This window comes from Anoplopoma fimbria, chromosome 8 (genome assembly GCF_027596085.1).
Source record: "Anoplopoma fimbria isolate UVic2021 breed Golden Eagle Sablefish chromosome 8, Afim_UVic_2022, whole genome shotgun sequence".
Classification (NCBI taxonomy): domain Eukaryota; kingdom Metazoa; phylum Chordata; class Actinopteri; order Perciformes; family Anoplopomatidae; genus Anoplopoma; species Anoplopoma fimbria.
Window position 1 is genome coordinate 13294158 of NC_072456.1, and position 18585 is coordinate 13312742.

The 18585-nt window shown below is 39.1% G+C and overlaps 1 protein-coding gene across 2 annotated transcripts in view; it reads left to right on the forward strand.

Moving 5' to 3' along the window:
• Positions 1-18585, forward strand: part of rabgap1l (RAB GTPase activating protein 1-like) — a 103885-nt gene that overhangs the window by 46394 nt on the left and 38906 nt on the right. The gene's annotated exons all lie outside the window — the stretch shown is intronic.

An 18585-nucleotide genomic window follows, 5' to 3' on the forward strand; every position in this document is an offset into this window, starting at 1 on the left:
CAAACCCAGCCCATTGATATTGTAAATGCATTCTATGTGGCTTAACAGTAGCCTGTATAGGTCATTTCTCATTTTAAAGCTGCATTAGGTGGTTTTTGACCCCTAGTGGCAGAAAGACTCTGAGCCTTTAGCTTATTATTTTTCAGTGTCAAAAAATGTTCTACTTCACATCCAGCTAAAACAGAGCTACTTGATCATTTAATTCAGAGTCTTTCTTGCAGTTCTGATGAATGTAAGTTCAGTATTGTTTTTAAGCCAAGGTTTGGTAACCCAACACCACTAACACAAGAAAATCTACATACTCAACTATCTTTACCAGCCATTCATTTTCTTTGGCCCTCTGCAGTTGTGCATGAGGTGGGTAGCCTTCAGTCAAGACAACTAAGATAACCAAATTTGTAAGGTAAAAGGAACTGTGTCAAGTTAGAGCATGGGGTGTTGATTCTTAGAGGGATCATCAGCATTCATCACCCTTTAATATATTCAGCAGTTGTTTAAGTCAGTGTTGGTATGAAAAACATTGCTTTATGCAGCTTGAACACATTGCAGATTGTTCTGTATATGTGCCTAAAGATGTATTTTGTAGGAAAAGTAAAAAAATAAGTAATTATTATTACATTAACATGCTGCACTTTAAAAAAGGAAACATTTTGCATTAACATACCTTGTGACCATGTACACATCTGAAGTAACGTTGTCGTTGGATTTAGTTTTCCATGACTTTGTAATCTTTCAGATGGGTTTCCACCTGAACCAAGAATAGGTCAAGTCATTCATTTTTCTCAGTCAATCTGATTTTTGCCTTGAAGTGGGTACATGTTCTACTATCTGACGTCTACATCATATCTGTAAGATAAGAGGAGACTGCAGATTTGTCCAAGTCTTGTGAATTCCCTTCTGTAGCCATACGACCTGGCATATATGAGGAATAGTAGTAGGAAACCACAGCATAGCTGTGTCAAATACTAGACTTACGATGATTTTTATTTCGATAGCTCGTGTTTTTGGTGCTCCTTTGGAGCATAGTGCAGTGGGGTAGTAGAAGAAATGTATAGGGTCTGAATTAGTGCTGTATTATCTTCACTGACAAACCACAAGACAACAACATATAACACAGGAGAAAGCAAAGTTCTGTAATAGCCTAAAATAAACTAGCTCGATTGTTACGATATAATGTAAAAGTTGGAATATACCACTCAAGTGGAGATTATAGTATTTGGTCAGAGGTTGCACAAATATTCATTTCTTTGGTGGACTTTTTGTAGCAGGTAATGTGAAATGCGTGTCTTAGTTCAAGGTTTCAAAAATCAAAAGAGCCACTGAAATTGTTTTTCCGTGTCTGTATTATGCTGACCAAACTGAAGTGGTAGAAAATCCAAACTGTTAACTTGTTCAAACAAGTCATCTTTCAAGTGCATTGATCGAGGCTTTTAGTAAAAAAGAGTTTTATTAATTGCAGGATAATATGTATTTATTTATTAAATTATGTGAAAACCTTTACACAATATACTGTATATGAGTATACTGTATGTAAAGTGTGTGTATCTGTTTTTACCTGCTGTACAGCCAAAAAAATCTGACAATTACTGACAAAGGTATGATGCACTCATTTGTGTTAAATCAACTAGGATGCTGATGTTTTAAATAGGAGGCAGTGTGTGTTAAATTACATAGTATCTATTTTTTTATTTTGAAATTGTGTCAAAGACTATGGTTTTGTCATTGCTGCCAACCCAATAAAGGTGAAAAGAGTAGACATTCACATCTGTGCAGTTGCCTTTGTGAAATGTCTGTTTCTGTACCAACAATCACCAGTTAGCCAGCTGTCATTCATAAGCAGTAGAACCCTCCAGAATCACCGTCATATTTCCTCCACTTTGCAACTATCTTAAGATGTAATGAGGAAAATGGAGACTCTATTGTCATTTTGTCTATTGCCCCTGACTGTTGCTCCAGCTCAGTTATGAGCAAAGCAAAGATTTATTTCAATTTCTTGATTGATCTGGCGGTATTAGCTTGGTAACAACTTTGAAGCAGGGTAGCCCTTCCTTTTTGCCATTGTGAGTTAATGCACACCATCATTTCCTCTCTCTGTGTTAATAGTATTCTCATCAGAGCCTGATCCCTTGTACTTGGTCTGAAATTGGCCTTCGAAATTCATACTTTTTAGACTGCAGAACAGCTTTGAAATAGCCATAACCCCACAGTCTTCACCGAGCAGCTTAGTGGAGGGACGAGCAACAGGAGATGGAAGTGGGTATTGGAAGAAGATTGAACGTAAGAACGGCAGATCATGGAGATGATTTGGTCGGAGAGAGAAAAGATGGAAAGATAGGTTAAGTGGTTAAGTAGACTGCCGGAATGAGAAGAGCAAAATGATGGGAAAAGGAGAACCAGGAGGGAGGAAGGTGAGCAGGAGGTAGGGTGAAGTATAGGTGGGAAGAGGAGGAGGATTGTAGAAGGAAAAGAGAGAAAGGATGAACAATGATTAGGAAAATGCAGTTTCACGCTCATTTCTGAAATGTTGGTTAGATGCATTAAAGTGTAGTTATATTTCATACAAAAATAACATTTTGGATAAAAAATAAAAAACAATGGTTTTTTTACACTAATTTAACATTACAGCACCATAAATGTTGCATGTTTAAGTACAGTATATCAGCAGAAAATAACATTTTTAAATTATAACTGAAGCACCGTAAACTATGAGTATCAAGCTGTTTAAGAACAGTCCTATAGAATAAAGAAAATCTAATTTCATTAACGAAGGTGTTTTAATGGCCCAAAGCTTAATAGCTATTTTATTATAACGTATATGAGTCCTTTTTACTTTATGTTTGTGGTCTATATTCATTCCAGGGACCATGTTTAATGCTAGGCAGTTTACGGATGCTTTACCAGTTTTGTGCTATATTTGATATCTAGTTTTCAAACCAAAATCTGTCGTTGTTCCTCCTACCAGAAAATATTTCATCCTAACTAACTATTCAGCCAAACCAAAAAGAGCAGCTTCCCGTTCCGAGCCTGCTCAGTATTCATGGCCAACACAGTATCAGGAATTCCCTTTTATTTCCACAATTGGCAGCACTCGGCTCACTTCCTCTTTCCTTTCCATCCTGCCACTTTCCTCCTCTTTCCGTCCTGATTGAGAAAGGACCACCTGACCATCTTTTGAGGTGGGGAAGTCATAATTGGAGGGGAAGCCAGTTCCTGCCCCTGTGTGCTAATGGTGGAGGCTTGCGGCGCCCCCCAAAAGCCTTTGATGGCATGGGGAGGACACACTCATGCATCCACACACCCTCATACATCTTGCATGGCCTCAGTCAGTCTTTGAAAACGCAGGCTGCTACTGTTGTCTGATAGCGGACAGGTGTTGATCGGGGCACAGCTGATAGTGTGCTCTTACAATATGTAATGTAAACATTTATTCATCTATTAACTGAAGCTTAGATTATAGTGGCTCTGTAGGGCTCAAGTTTGGCACAGCCGGCTTTGAGCTAAATGTAAACACCGCATTTCATGCAATATTTAGAATCGTCAAGACATTTCACTAAAAAACGTTAGTGTTTTACGGATATGTGTAGTTAGCTATAGAATATAGTAAATGTAGTAATTGGTCATTTAAGCACACAGTGATGCAGCAAAAAGTACCTTCAGTTTTTAAATGAGAATACTGTGAGAGCTTCTCAGCAGAGCGTACTGTAGGAAACATGACATTTTAACTGTGTGACATCTTTTATTTTCTAAATGTTACTATTTCTCTATGGCCATTGTTGCTAAGAGGTTACATTGTTGACCCAGTGACAAATTGGCCCCAGGTTAAAGCCCAATAGCGGACCTGAATCCTGTAAAAGTGCCCAGAGCAATAAAAGGAACAATTACCTGCACTTTGCAGGGTGCCCTGGATAGGAACATTGGAAAATGCCTTAAATTTGGAATCACAGAGGACCTCATCAGCTGCTTTTCAGAGTTCAGCACTTCCATTTCACCTTTGGACCTGATGATTGTCATAGGTAGGCTTTCTATCCATCAACAACCACTTCAAGTGCCACTCTAAGTGCTTTGAATCTCTTGAATGGTCTCATGGGGCTCACAGATTTTTTAAGCTTATTTATTTAAATTGAACTACTATATAGAGTGACAATTTATGAAAAAAAACAAACGTGTTGAAATCTATCAGAATGGGTATGATATATTTGTTTATTTCCATCATCCCTTCGGCTGAAGAGATACAATATAAACAAGATTTTAGAGCCAGACTTCTATTTGAATGTTGTCAAATACAAAAAATAACAATTAGAGCCTGTTGGTGGCCAAAAAAAAAGCACTTTCAGGGGCTGTTCACGTTTTGCGTCCATACGCGTGGAAATCGTCATTCGTGCCACGTTCATCTTTTTATCCAAGGTGCTTATGAGGTTAGACTCTTGTCGTGCCTGCTTTTAATAAGCAACAAAAACCTGCACACTGCGATGACAATGATTAGAATGATGTGATGATTTAGCAGTAAGCCTCACTGACTAAACTATAGTCAAAACAAAATTGTCCGTGTCAATTTGACTGACCTTTCAACTGGATGTTGTGACGTTCTTGGACAGAAAAGTTGACGCAAATATAATAGTTTGTGGGACAGATCTGTATCTCTGGGTAGCCATGCGCTTAAATGATTAACTTCTCCATATGTTTCCATATACTGATGTTTACGTAAGAACTTTATATTTTTATGTAAAAAACCTTAACCTTAATTTCTGGTCTTTTTAAGTCGGTTTCAGACTGTGATGGATTGTCCTCTCTTCTCTTCCATGGTCAACATTGTCAGACAACTGAGCTGACCACAGCTGGCACAGTGAACTGCAGATATTCTTTCTCCTGTTCAAAATGGATTTTATTGTGACAGAATGGAGCTCATTAAAGTGTTGGCTGTGGAACTGCTTCAATCCACTTTCCTTAATGCTGTACTAAAGGGACATCTAAAGATTATTTTTCTATTCATCCTTTTTAAATTTGATTTAGTATAATTCACACCAATAGTCTTGCTCTAGCTTTTCATACATAGAGGACAAAGACAAGCAACCTTGACGGACACTGGAGGACAAACCTGTTTTTTATTGTTAACCTCCCTGCAGACCTCAGGTACTGAACCTCTGCCAGCAGATGTACAGCCAGCTTCTCTAATGCTTTCTCAGGGCATTTTAGCTGAATTAAATACCATAAGAGAGTAAAATTACCCCCTTGGCTCCTTAGCATATTTCTCCCTCCTTTTACCACCCCCTCTTTTGCTCTTCCTTTCCTTATCTCTATCCTAAAGCAGTGTCTCCCATAGTAGCACACCAAGCCTGTCTGTTTTGGGCAGTTATTAAGTAGTGATGGTCGAGTGGCCCGCCTCAGGCCATCGTTGATATGGGTACAGTAGTTCTTCCTCTGTGGCATTTAGCCTTGCTACTGTTGCCAGGGTAGGAGGATGGGAGTGACTGAATAAAAATAATAAATAAATAAATATATAAATAAAACATACTTGTGTTTGGTGCTCGGCTCTATGACCAATGTGTCATTTGAGACTCTGTCAGTCAGTCAGTCAGTTTGTTTACTGACATTCAGTCAGTGAACCAGCTGTGATAACATTCTTAGGAAGTGGGAAAAAAGTAAATTATGTACCTAATTATTTACCTAAATAACAAACAGTATTTTGAGCCCAAGCCAGTTATTTCCACCAGCGGTATAATCAGTACAAGGGTGTTTTTATCAGAAAATAATTCGGTGTCGGTGACAAACAAGGGAAAAAAAGTGAATAAAAAAGCATTGTATCTTTCTAGAGGAGGTTAAGCCGTATATACAGTATGTATCCAATAGCATTACTTTACAAGACACGATTACCTGCTTCACTTTACTAGTAGTCATTAGGTTAATGATTGAGTTTTGAGCTTGCAGTGGAGGTTTCCAGCCTCAATACTACTGTGTAAATATACTTTACATTATAAAATATAATAATGGAAGATATATAATAAATATATATACCTATTATTAAAAAAAAAGAAAGGTTTTACAGTCAGTATGAAGATACGCTTGTTCCTAATACTAGGAGTGAATTATTCTTGTGCTGTGCACCAAAAAAAAAAACTGGAACTACAGACATGTTGCATTTACTTTTTTCAATATTTAAGGTCATAGTAGTTTAGGTCTAAATAAATGAATTTAAAATGACTATTTTTGGGATCATTTTCATCAAGGCAGTGTTTCCTACACTGTGCATATAGAATTTGGGGATATAAATTGTTTGATTAACATTTGACTGCATGCTAAATAAACTGAAATGCATTCACTACATGAATAATTAATACTTGATTTCTGGTTAGCTGTCCTCTCCCTGTTAACCTGTGTATGTAATGGTGGATGAGACTTCCAGCCATCCAACACTACATCTTCGGTTACAGTTGAGTGTCTCCATTGTCTCTCTGGTTCTCCCAACTGAGCATCAGGACTTAAGAGCCACTGTGTCGCTATGGAAACCCCTAGCTGAGTCTGAAGAAGCACCAAGGTTTCAATGAATTCATTTTAAGTTTATAAATAGAGCGCAATTAAAGTGGATGTTAACATTGGCTTCAAAATAGCAACCTCTTCATTATTCATTCATGTGCACTTTTATTTTGAAGATGCAGGGGAAGGAAAATACAGGCTGAAAGGGAAGTCTAATACTGTGTGTGTGTGTGTGTGTGTGTGTGTGTGTGTGTGTGTGTGTGTGTGTGTGTGTGTGTGTGTGTGTGTGTGTGTGTGTGTGTGTGTGTGTGTGTGTGTGTGTGTGTGTGTGTGTGTGTGTGTGTGTGTGTGTGTGTGTGGTGTGTGTGTGTGTGTGGGTGTAGGTGTGTCTTAGTGTGCAGGTCTCCTGACTAACTTGTTTTCCACAAGGAACACCAGAACACAATTTTAGGAGCCACCAGCACAAAATCAACATCTAACACAATTAGAGATGCACCGATTCAGACGGTTGCCGATCAAAGCTGAACAGATTTCAGCTGATCTGCCATGACTGGTGACCTGCCGATTTGTCTCATATTTCCTTCCTCTCATCAATCATGACGTACCTTCGCCATAAATGAGTGTGTTAATAAGACTCTCTCTGGCTTTCTCTCTCTTGGGTGCGTGCTATGTAGCTGTAACACACACTTTCAACTTTCCAATGACCATAATTGTTTTGGGATTGCTTGTGACAGCCCTAGAGTCCACTGTCAGTTGCACCTGCATGTTCTATCTGAGCACCGTGGATAATTCACAATTGTTACTTTTTAAGCAAGCAATGAATATAGTAGCACTACAGCAAACCTGTGCCTCTGTGTTTGTTTGGACAGGACACAAATACACACACGTCAACAATTCTCGCCACCTGGTGTTTCACATGATACGATAATGATTTTTGGTGGCATATTTGAAAGTAGCAGTGCTGCTCCTAGTTATAATTTTTAATAACACTGTCTCCAAAAATGGTTGCATATTGCTCAACAATGGTCCAAGTCTTAGCCCTGGCGTGTATGTGTGTGTCATGTCTGTTTCTTTCACACAAGTAAAAAGTGGAATGAAAGACACAAAGACCCATCTAAGCATACAGCAAGTCACCTAACTTTACACACATCCAGACGCAAGTTTACTCTTGTCGACCGACCAGCTGAGTGTCTGACCCTCCACTTACTCCACCTCTATCATCCCTTGGGATCTTCTGTCCCCATATAACAGACACTCAACACATATCCTCCAGTAAAAAAACACGACACACAGAAAATGTCAGATATCTGGGGGGATGCACTTTATCCACTGACCTCTCTCAATGATGCCATGTGTGTGTGCATGTTTGTATCTGTGTGTGTGCGTGAGAGAGAGAGAATATCATCCTGCTCCACATCAAAATAGTTCCCTACCAAATGCAGACTGGAACAATTCATCACATTTTTCTATTTTTTGTTTGTTTGTACTTTAAGCAGTGAATAAAATGTAAAGCTACTTTGAAATTGAACTCAAGAAAGAGTGACATCTGTGCTGGAAAAGTTAGTGGAAATTGTCAGAAAGGTGCACAGCCTCACTCTATTAATGTAAAGAATCATCTTCTTTTCCAAAAAGGAAGAGAGGCTTCCTTAAACTCTATGACATCTTATTTTAGGGCTGCAATTAATCTCATCATTAATTTATTATAATCGATCATTGTCTTTTATGAAAATATCTTTCAGATATTTTCAGGAGCACGAACAGGAAGTAAAAAATAATCTCACAAATTAACATGCATGTTTTTGTGCAGGATGATAAAGGCCTTTACCCAAAACATGTTTGATGTACGATAAGATGGTTCGTGTTGACTGTAGTTACATTTTGAATTTAGTTTTTTGGGTGTTTAAACATCAAGATGACTTGTCAACTTTTCACGGCACGCCCTTTCATCAAGTCGCTTTAGTGAAAATGTTTTAATTTAATCAGTTGTGAATGATGGTGATTCATTTTCTGTTGATCGACTAAACATTTTAGCACAATAATTTAAAAAAAGATAAGTAAATAAAGATGTTAACCAAAACATCTAATCCAGCTCTGTTACCCTTCAGCTCTCTGTTGAGTCGAATGCATTCTCAAACCTTCTTGCTTGTCACTAATTTTACTGCGAGCAAAATTAGAACTTTTGCTTTTTTGCTTTCTGTCTGAACACTGTATCTGCATTACCAACTCAGCTTATTGAGATGCAGAACCAGTCGGACTATTAAAATGCCACGGCAGCGATACAGAGACAGATGAATTTGCAATCTGCCAGGCGGGCCAGCTGTTGCCCCTCCCCCCCTCCACCCACCCTCAACCCTCCAGGGAAGCCTCTAGAAGCTTCCTCGCCAACAACCAAGGACAAAGGTCTCGGGGGGAGCTGGTTTTTAATTACCGGGCTGCCGTCCTCTGAATATCACACCAATGGATTATTTTACTGTGTCCCACTGAAATGAAGAGAAATTAGCAGTGTTTGTGGCAACCAGGTGTGTCAGCAGAGAGGGATGTCAATTTTACGTCTGGCTGTCTGAATATGTCATGACCAAAGGCTAGACTTTGAATTCATGAAACAATCAACAGGGTTTTTGGCCTGTTATACTTTTAGAATTAACACCTCACTTCAAAAGAGGACCGCCTTTTTATTCAGTATGTAGATGTACAATCTCTTCAGTAATCTGGTATCTGGTAGTTTTAAAACATGATTGTTTCCATTCAAATACCAGGTTATGCTCATTTAGCATTAGAGTTACTAACTCTTGTAAGACCTAAATTCAAACTGATGTTTTTAACAGTTGTCAGACAAAACAGAGGGCATGGCTCACACTTTGTTTTCATTTTTTTTACCAAGGAAGATGTATTTTTTACCGCATTCAGCCCAGTTTGTTTTCTCAAATCATCATATTCTTATGAAGCCAGAAGGTGCCTCAGGGCGAATTAATGGTCGACCTTTGAATTGCTTGAAAAGCATTTTATTTACCTCCTAGCTTCCATCTTTATAACCTACAGATCCACTGATTAACAAAGGGAATCCTCATAGGCTAGCCAGTCTTTACTGTAACAGCTACACTGGTGCTAAAATGCCTTGCTCAGAGGCTTGCTGCAGCAGGGTAGAGTTTGGTCCATGCTTATTAAGTATCACCACTTTTTGAAGCTCTCTGTCTTGTCTCATGGATCAACCTCATTCGGTCTCTGTCTCAGACAATGAGCACTCTAGATGTTATTTCAAGACTTGTCAAGAACACAAGTGCAGGGATATCAGTTAACTGCCTGTGCATTGTCCGGTTATTGGTTAACATCATTACTATGATTGCTCATAGAAAAGAGAGGAAAAGTCCCACATTTCAAATTCACCTCTGCAATGCCTTTTGATTATTTAATCTAAGATCTCTCAGGAGACACCTACGCATACAGACATGTACAGTATATATATATATATATATATATATATATATATATATATATATATATATATATATATATATATATATGGCAATAGAAGAGGTGAATGAAGAGAGATCTTCAGGTGAGTAGGATTAAGGGTTAACTAGCTGATGGCAATCCTCTGCAACCTCACAGCCAGATGCCATGGAATTTTACATACTGACCCTTTTTTTTTTATACACCACTTATCTTTTCCTCTTTCCTTCTTCCGTTTTTGTTTTTTGGGGGTTTATGTAAGATTTTTGAGATCCAAACGCAGCCTGTTTGTCACTTTCAGTACCGGCCATCCATTGAAGGAGCTGCCATCCATCCAAAAGATGAAGAGGGTAGCTAATATTCTGGCTTCAGCTACCACTTTCCTCTTGCTCTCCCCTTGTGTCAACCTGCATCCTCTGTCTGCCTTTTTAAGTCATTTCTCCATCCTTTTATATCTGTACTAAACATCCTCTACTTTATAGATTGTTTACTTTCATCTGTCTTCCATTTTAATGTGTCTGATGTTCATTACGTAACAAATGATGTTGCTTAACATTGAAGCAGACATTTCTTCCGACCAGTTTGGAGACTGGTTTATGTGCACTCTTGCCTGGAGGAGCTCCAGGGTGCAGCTCTGTAACAGACATGCTCTTTGACATACCATCCTGCTGGTTTATCTCAGCCTCTGTTGTCCAGCACGGCCCATCATGCACCACTCCCCACTCATGCTGAAGCATGGCTCCGAAGGCGCAGCACTCGCTTTTGTTTTCTCAATCCCATCAGGGAGAATGGTGCATTGAATTTATTCATTTGATCCACCTCTCTGCAAGGGTGAGAAATAATTGAGCCTGGGAATAGGATCAATAATTAGGTTTGACAGTATATTGAGATCCGTAACACATAAATAGTAGTGTAACGATTTATCTCATCAGCTTCAGGAGTGTGTTTTACTATCAAACCTGCTGGGAAACATGCCTCAGGCAGCTGTTAACCTACCTACCTAAGACAACTAAATTACTCCTTGATTTAATTCAGAGTTTAAGTGACATGATGCTGATTCCTGTTTAAAGATGTTTTTTTCTACCCGGACAATAGTACAATTCAGGAAAGAAACACTGAATTTGAATGAGATAAAAATCCAAAATAGGAATATTTTAGTGGCTATAGTCCAGAAACCTGTTCTGGTTCAACACTGTTGTGACCCTCTATTCCCTCCTCCTGCAGCTCTCACACTTCAAGTAACAGCAGGGTGCTGCAGCCGCTCATTGTTGGATTTAGTGTTGTATGTTTTTGGTTTTCCAGAGATATATTCAACTAAATATAGTATTCATATTGACACAGTAAACAATTCTGGACTGCCATTTTGGTAGTAAAATCCTTTGCAAATTCTAACCATGCTTATTCCTACATTCACCTAACCTTGCTTTTACATTATTTTTGTCTATGTTGGGACGTCTTAAATATTTTAACCAAATACAGTAGGGATAGACAATATTCCAAAAATCCTCCATAGGGCTAACACGTAATTCAATGTCTATCTGTCGGTGGTCAGGGACTGTGTCTTACCCTTCAGTATAGTCTTAACATTATGTTTTTGGAGAAGAAAGTGAGATGAGGTTGTGTTGCTCCACTCATTCCTGGTGCCTCTGTTGCATCACCCGGGTGGCAAGTTAGCAGATTTGTTATTGTTGTAGAATAGAGATGTGAAAGGTTTCACTATCGTGGTATAAACAGTGTTGCAAAATCTCACACTATATATACACAGTATTGTCATATCAGACAAAACAACAGACGATCCCACCATTAGATTTATTTGAGACAAAACACACACACACACATCTCTCCAGCTATGGACCGTGTTATCTTATCCAGTCATAGATGTTTCCCTTCAAATGGCAGTTGCTGGAGTTGTTAAGTAAAACATTTAGGTTTTGTCTCTAGCTTTGCTCCTGCTGTAATTATTCTGTTAACACAGTTTGACTTTGTACCCGGCAATCTGTCTTCATGTTTGCCTCCAACGGTTTAACGCTAGCAGCATCCTCTCTGATTGGCTGGGCTGTCACTTCAGGACTTAGTGGGCTCTGAGTGTTCAGCTGTATGAACCCAGCGTATTTCGCTGCCACCTCATCGGTTTAGCAAAGCATGGCTGCCTCTCTGTCGAGGGGCTCACCAGCCAGCACCCTTGGGCCCCTTCCACAACAGGGAATTACGCAACATTGCCAGAAGAGAAGGGTAACTTGAGAGCTCGCTGGTCTAAAAGACAAGAAAGATGGAGCTCTAAGATTCCACATTTGCATTTTTACTTTTTGAGCATTTAACTACCACTTTTATTCATAGAGACTGTGTGAAATAGAGAAATAATGTGAGAGCAGGTAGGTGGATCATTATCTTTTCAAGGACATTTTGACAGGATTCAGTGCTGATGATGGACGGACTGACTCATGCTTTTAAAGCAAGTGTAATTATTTTTTCTGACGTTACTCCACTCTGTGCTTCACATGTCTCATGTTTAAAAATGACCAGTGTGGGTTGCAAGTCTCAGATCAGCCTTGATAACTTTCCCCCTATATAGAGACACACTTGCTGAGCCCTGATACTGTATCACAGAATACTGAAGTAGTGGATCTGGTGTAGGTACAGCAAGATATTCTATCAGTGGAATAACTTGACCAGTGTACCTGATACTGTGGACACTAGGTGGAAAGAGGACTTAACCTGTCGGCTGTAGAAGCCCACATGACATGGAACAACTCCGGTGTCAGCTCAGCTGTACCGGCTTCTAAATTAATTGTTTTATCACAAAATGACAGGTGTTTGCCTGTATTGCCTTCAAGTTTAATAAAAATTAAAGCACAGCTCCCAAGGCAGTGATTAACATTTAAAATGTCCCACATCAAGCATCTGCCCTTTTATTGCTTTCCTCTACTTGTATTGCAGCAGAAATATTTTCGTCCCAGCCATTGGAGCTTTTTCTTTCTAATATGTTGTGACTAGAAGTATGTTGTAACACAAGTATTTGCTGATTTGCAACCCACTCTGGTTTTATACATAACAAGCATTACATTCAGCTTCCGTGTAAAGTAGTGTATTTATCTTATCATAACTGTGGTGAAATCTAATGTCAAGCCATTTGTTTGCACTTAAAGGAAAAAAAAAGAACTGCACAGTTCATTAATCCACTCAAAACAGGGTCTAAAGGTATTTAAAGTTCCTCAAGCCAAGCATCATACAATAGTAACATCTTATGTAACCCTCAATACACATTTTATTTGAATTCATACCAACCATAACATGCTCTACCAATCATCTATGTAAAGCACAGCAGAGTGTGGGCACAGAGTGTTTCTCCAGCCCTCTTGACTCTATGAACCTGTGGCAGCTTTCACCAGTTGCCCAGTGTGGTTAAATGAATTGCTGTTGTATCTAGAAAGATGTGGAGATGGAGTGCAGGTTTCGACACATCAGCAGTTTTTATTTTTAGCTGTGTGTGTTAAGTAGGTTACCTGTTGGGGAAGTCTGAGTAATGGACTGTCTGCCCAACAAGCCCCCAGGCTACAATTAGAGGAAGCCTCTCATTCCCCTCTTTGTACATATCTCTCTCTCCTGTATTTATCTCTTTCTCAATCTCTCTCTCTCTCTCTCTCTCTCTCTCTCTCTCTCTCCCTCTCTGTTATCTGTTTTCATCTGCCTCTTTTCCATCCTTGATCTTAGCTTCTCCCAGTCCTTCTCTTCGTATTCCCATCTCCTTTTTTGTCTTGTTTTCCGCCTTCAGTCAGTTAGTTTAAAAGCCACCAGGGGATAGATTTGACGGGTGCAGAATAAAGACACCGACAAATACACACACATTACGTTGGATTCAGACTGATGGTGGACGGTGTTTATGGAATCCCCCTGCCTGTGCTAATGCTTTTTTTAGAATCCCTTCATATTTATTATGTCATCTGCAAAATCCTGAGAGAGTCTGTGCTGATGCATAACATTCCTGCAGCTTATTTGTGTACAAGTGAAAGGGGAAGTGTATGTATGTGGGTTGATTGTGTTTGTGTTTGAATGCACTTTATTGCATTGACATATGTGCTCTCATGCATTGATCAGTGTGCATTTCTGTACATACATGCTGACTAAAGTGCATACACTGAAATATTTGTATATAGCTCTGATATACACTCTGTAGGATTTCTTTCTCACTCCTGTGGAGCAGCTTACTGAAATGTGCATGTACTGGTTTTGCCAATCAGGAAAGATCCAACAATCCCTCTGTTACCGGTTGTATAAATCATCACACCGCAAACCACCGTCCACTTTTTTTCAGCAACTGAAAGAGCGACATGGAAACTAAGAGGATTACCTGCAGTCAAGAAAATCCTTGTGTTCTCTTTAGATATGATGCTGCCTCTCTAAACACGGTCTTATCGCAGCCACAGTTCCTCTGTCCTTCTCTTACCCCTCACTGCAAATGGAACAAACGTATCGATAACAGCCGTCTATTCCACTGATTCACCTGTGGCAGTGGTGGAAAGATATTCAGGATGATGACCTAGTAGTGCCTTATGGTGTTGGACACTCTGTACAAGCCATGGCAGGAAGGGTAAACATCTGTATTGGCCCCATTAAGGCTACAGAGCCGGTTAGAGTTTGAGCGCAGACGGGGTCCCCTGACCTGGTCTCTGTGAAGCTTGTTAAGCTGCCGGCTTTTCTGATGCAAGGTCAGGGTTTGACAGCTGGTACTGTGAGGAATCAGTGGGTCTGTCCCCGAATAGCCAAACTAGTATGCACATTTTCAGGCCAGGAGAGAGTGCGCAGATCTATAAGAGGGGCCTCTAAAGTTTTAGGGTATAGGGTTTATTCTGTTTCTTTTGTGTTTTGTTTGTACTAGCAGTGTGCTGCATGGATGTTGAACTGGGGCACTGTGACGGAGAACTGATGCTGCTGATGAGGCTGCAGTTCCTCCTGAACACCTCAGCCTCCCTGCAGAGATCAAAGAGCTGCCAGCTTCAGCTTTCGCATACGTTCACACTCCTCATCCACACACAGCATATAACTCTTGTTCCAGCACCCACATAGCAAGAACAGATATACATTAATCAGCTCAGATGGACCGTAAAAGAAAATGAATTTGAAAGACACTGACGGGTGGCATTCACAGAAACTGCATCTGTGTTAATCAATGAACAAACTTACAATGTTGTTTTTCCAAGTGGGGTTTACTGAACACAATACCAGCTGGATAAAGTAGTGCTATACCTCCCATGAGTGGTGACTGCAGAGATGAAGCTAACATAATGATAATATCATCTTTTTTTCAGAAAGTAAAATATTCCCTCAACAATAATGGATTAGTACATTTAAAAAGTAGTACAACCTATTTACTTTTCAGTTTGATGTAGTTGTTGGTAAAGAAAATTACTTAATTGTACTATTACAATTTTTTGAAATATCGTAATCATCATGAAAACTCCTACAATACAGATAAAAACCTGCTTCTTTAGTTACATACTGGGGAGAGAACATTACTGCATTGATATGTGAAGAATCACCGTCAGAGAAAAGACAAGCATACTAAGACCATAGGGCTTAAACTTCTTTGTTTTATTATGTTTTTGCATTGAAAATGGGAGGAGATGGGGTAACTTTTCAGGAGGACACATGGAGGTTTAAAGAGAGGAGGGAAGGAAATGAAGTAGAACAGAGAAAAGAAGATGAAAAAGAAGTATATGATAGGAAAGAAAGCAGTAGACATGGTAAGGTAGGAAAAGAACAAAAAGAGGGGAGAATATGGAAGTAGAAAAAGGGAGGAGATGGAGAAGAGGAATAAAGGGTATTGGAGTAAAGAACTCAAGGGTAGAAGGGAATATGCAGAGGGAAATTAATAGAGAAAGAATGGGTTCAGGATGAGGAAGGAAGGAGCTTAAGCAGAGTAGAGGACGTCCGCTCTTCATTTTTTTGTGGTGTTTTTTGAGTAATGAGGCTGTTAATTAGTAGAGGCATGCATGGTTTATTAAATCAAAGTGTTTACAACTTTCACTGTCAGCCAGATTCTTGCTGGTCTTAGCTGATGTTGCCATGGTAATTACGGTGTCATAAATGTGTTTGTTATTGATGGGCTTGTTCAAAAGGTAGTTAATTAATCATAAGTCTACACTATTTTAAAAGCAATGTTTTTAATTGCATAGTAATTAATAAAACTGTTCCTTGTGTGGGCGTCCTCCACTCTCTATTATCTTGTTAATGTTTCTCACTTAAACTATGATTGGTCCCTTTGAAGTTGAAAATATTTGTATGGAGAACAAATATGGTGTCAATCTTCAGTCTAGTACTGCATTTGTTTCATAAAAATAAGGAGAAAATTACTATTATTTTCTTGATTAGTGATTAATCATTCGGTCAATAAAATGTCAGAAAATAAGGAAAAAAAGTATATCACGATTGATGCCCATTGTGATGTCATTAAATTGATTTTGTCCAACCAACAGTTCAAAACACAAAGGTGTTCAGTTTCTAGCTTAACAAACAAGCAGCGAAATATTACTCGTATGATTAACTGAATATCATAGTTGCAGATTCATTTTCGGTTGATCAACTAATTGGTTCAATTACTTTATTTTTTTAGCCCTTAAATGTCAGACAACCTGGGTTAACAACTACTGGAAAATACCTTTTCAACATAGGAAAAAATATATCCAGATATATCCGTTCCATCTTTTACATTTAAATATGATTTAAGTTTGAAATTTGATTTATCAATCTGTTGCGTCCCATTTAGAAAATTAGTTTTGCTGTCAGGTTAAGGCAACCATGAACATGAGGAAAAAAAATCACACAACGCTTCCTTCATTCCTGAAGAGCTGCATCTCTTTTTTCTATTTTGTTGCGCAGAAGAAACATAATGTAAAACTGTTAGTTCCATTTTAAACACATAATACACTGAACGACACACCACCTCCACACTACAAATCTCATTAAAGCGTTACACACAGTTGTGCCAGGAGCTTCTATCAAACCCTTTTGTGGTGTTTGTGTGTGTGTAGACGTGTTTTAACCCGTCTTGTGGGGACATAAATCGGTTACACAGTCATATTGTGGGGACTCGCCTTCCTACATTACATTACATTACAGTCATTTAGCAGACGCTTTTATCCAAAGCGACTTACAGGAAGTGTATCCCCTATTGTGGACAAAATGCACGTTCCCATAACTTAAATCATTACATTTAAGGGGGAGGACGTTTTTTGATGAATTGGTGAAATACTTGGTCTATAAAATATCCAAATATTTTGAAAAATGTCCAATTCAGTTTTGCTGAGCATCAGATGACATCTTCAAATGTCTTATTTTGTCGAACCAACAGTACAACACCCATAGATATTGAATTATAAATAGATAGAATACTTAGAAAACCGAAAACTATTGCAATTTGAGAAGCTGAAACCAAATAATTTACATTTATTCATAAATAACTCAAAACTAATCAATTATCAAAATCGTTGGTCCACCAATTGATTAATCAACTAACCGTTGGAGCTCTAAAACGCAACCAAATATCAACAACAACAACAACAACAACAACAAAAGAAGCTGTACAGTGTCTCATAAAACAGTTGTTGAACAGTTGTTAATAATGTGTCTTGAAGGTCATTAGAAAGGTTCTCTTTTAAGTACTTGTCTGCCTATCAGAGACAATGATACCTTTCCTTTGTGTAGAGATTTGGCCTTTTTGATCAAGATAGGTGAGGCAGATAGAAAACATAGAGGGACTGGTATGTGACAAGCAATAAAGTCAAACCAGAGGTATTGTATTTACATGGTAATGCGTTTTAACCACTAGGTTGCCAGGAAACCCTAAAAATGTTGTGTCTTGGGCGTCCTCGTCAGTGTTCAGGTTTTGTTCAAGTTGTATTATTGTACAGGCAATCTCCTGACTCGGCTGAGCCACTTCAATCCACTCAGCGAGCATTGCTGAGCTTTTATCTTTTAGGGTTTCCCTGCACAAATACATGGGAAAATGAGGGACCTCCTGACGAGACCTCCTATGAACATTATATTTCACATTTCTTTTAAAAAACATGCAGCAGACTGCTTCCCGTCTTCTCTTCTCTCTACTGTCCGGAAACAAGGGGAGGAAAGAAGCAAGGAATTTCTCACTCACACACACACACACACACACACACACTCTCTGATACACACAAACACACATCAAGGCCAGTCAGTCTCAGGGTTGGTTTATCTGCAGCTTACAGTGAGTTGTTGGAGAATGCTTTGCTGCCAGTCTTCTCTCCGGTTGTGTGTGTGTGTGTGTGTGTGTGTGTGTGTGTGTGTGTGTGTGTGCGTGTGCGTGTGCATGATGGTGTGCATGTGAACGACAGTGTGTACGTGTGTGAGAAAAGAAAGTGAGGGGGAAATAGCAGAGTGCCTTTGTGTGTATGTTATGAGTTTGTTAGTGGGAAGCGCATAAGAAAACAAGAAGGCTTGTTTGGTATGTGTGTGTACACTGCAGTGGCTGTGGATTAGACAGTATAGACTAAGAGACTGAGGCCTGGGGAGTGCTGTTGCAGGAGGAATGGGACAAACACTAATACACACACAAACAGACCCGGTGACATAGTAGTGTGCTGCTTTGAATCATAACTGTGCAATGATACAGTTGAAAACATTGCCTTCTTTTCT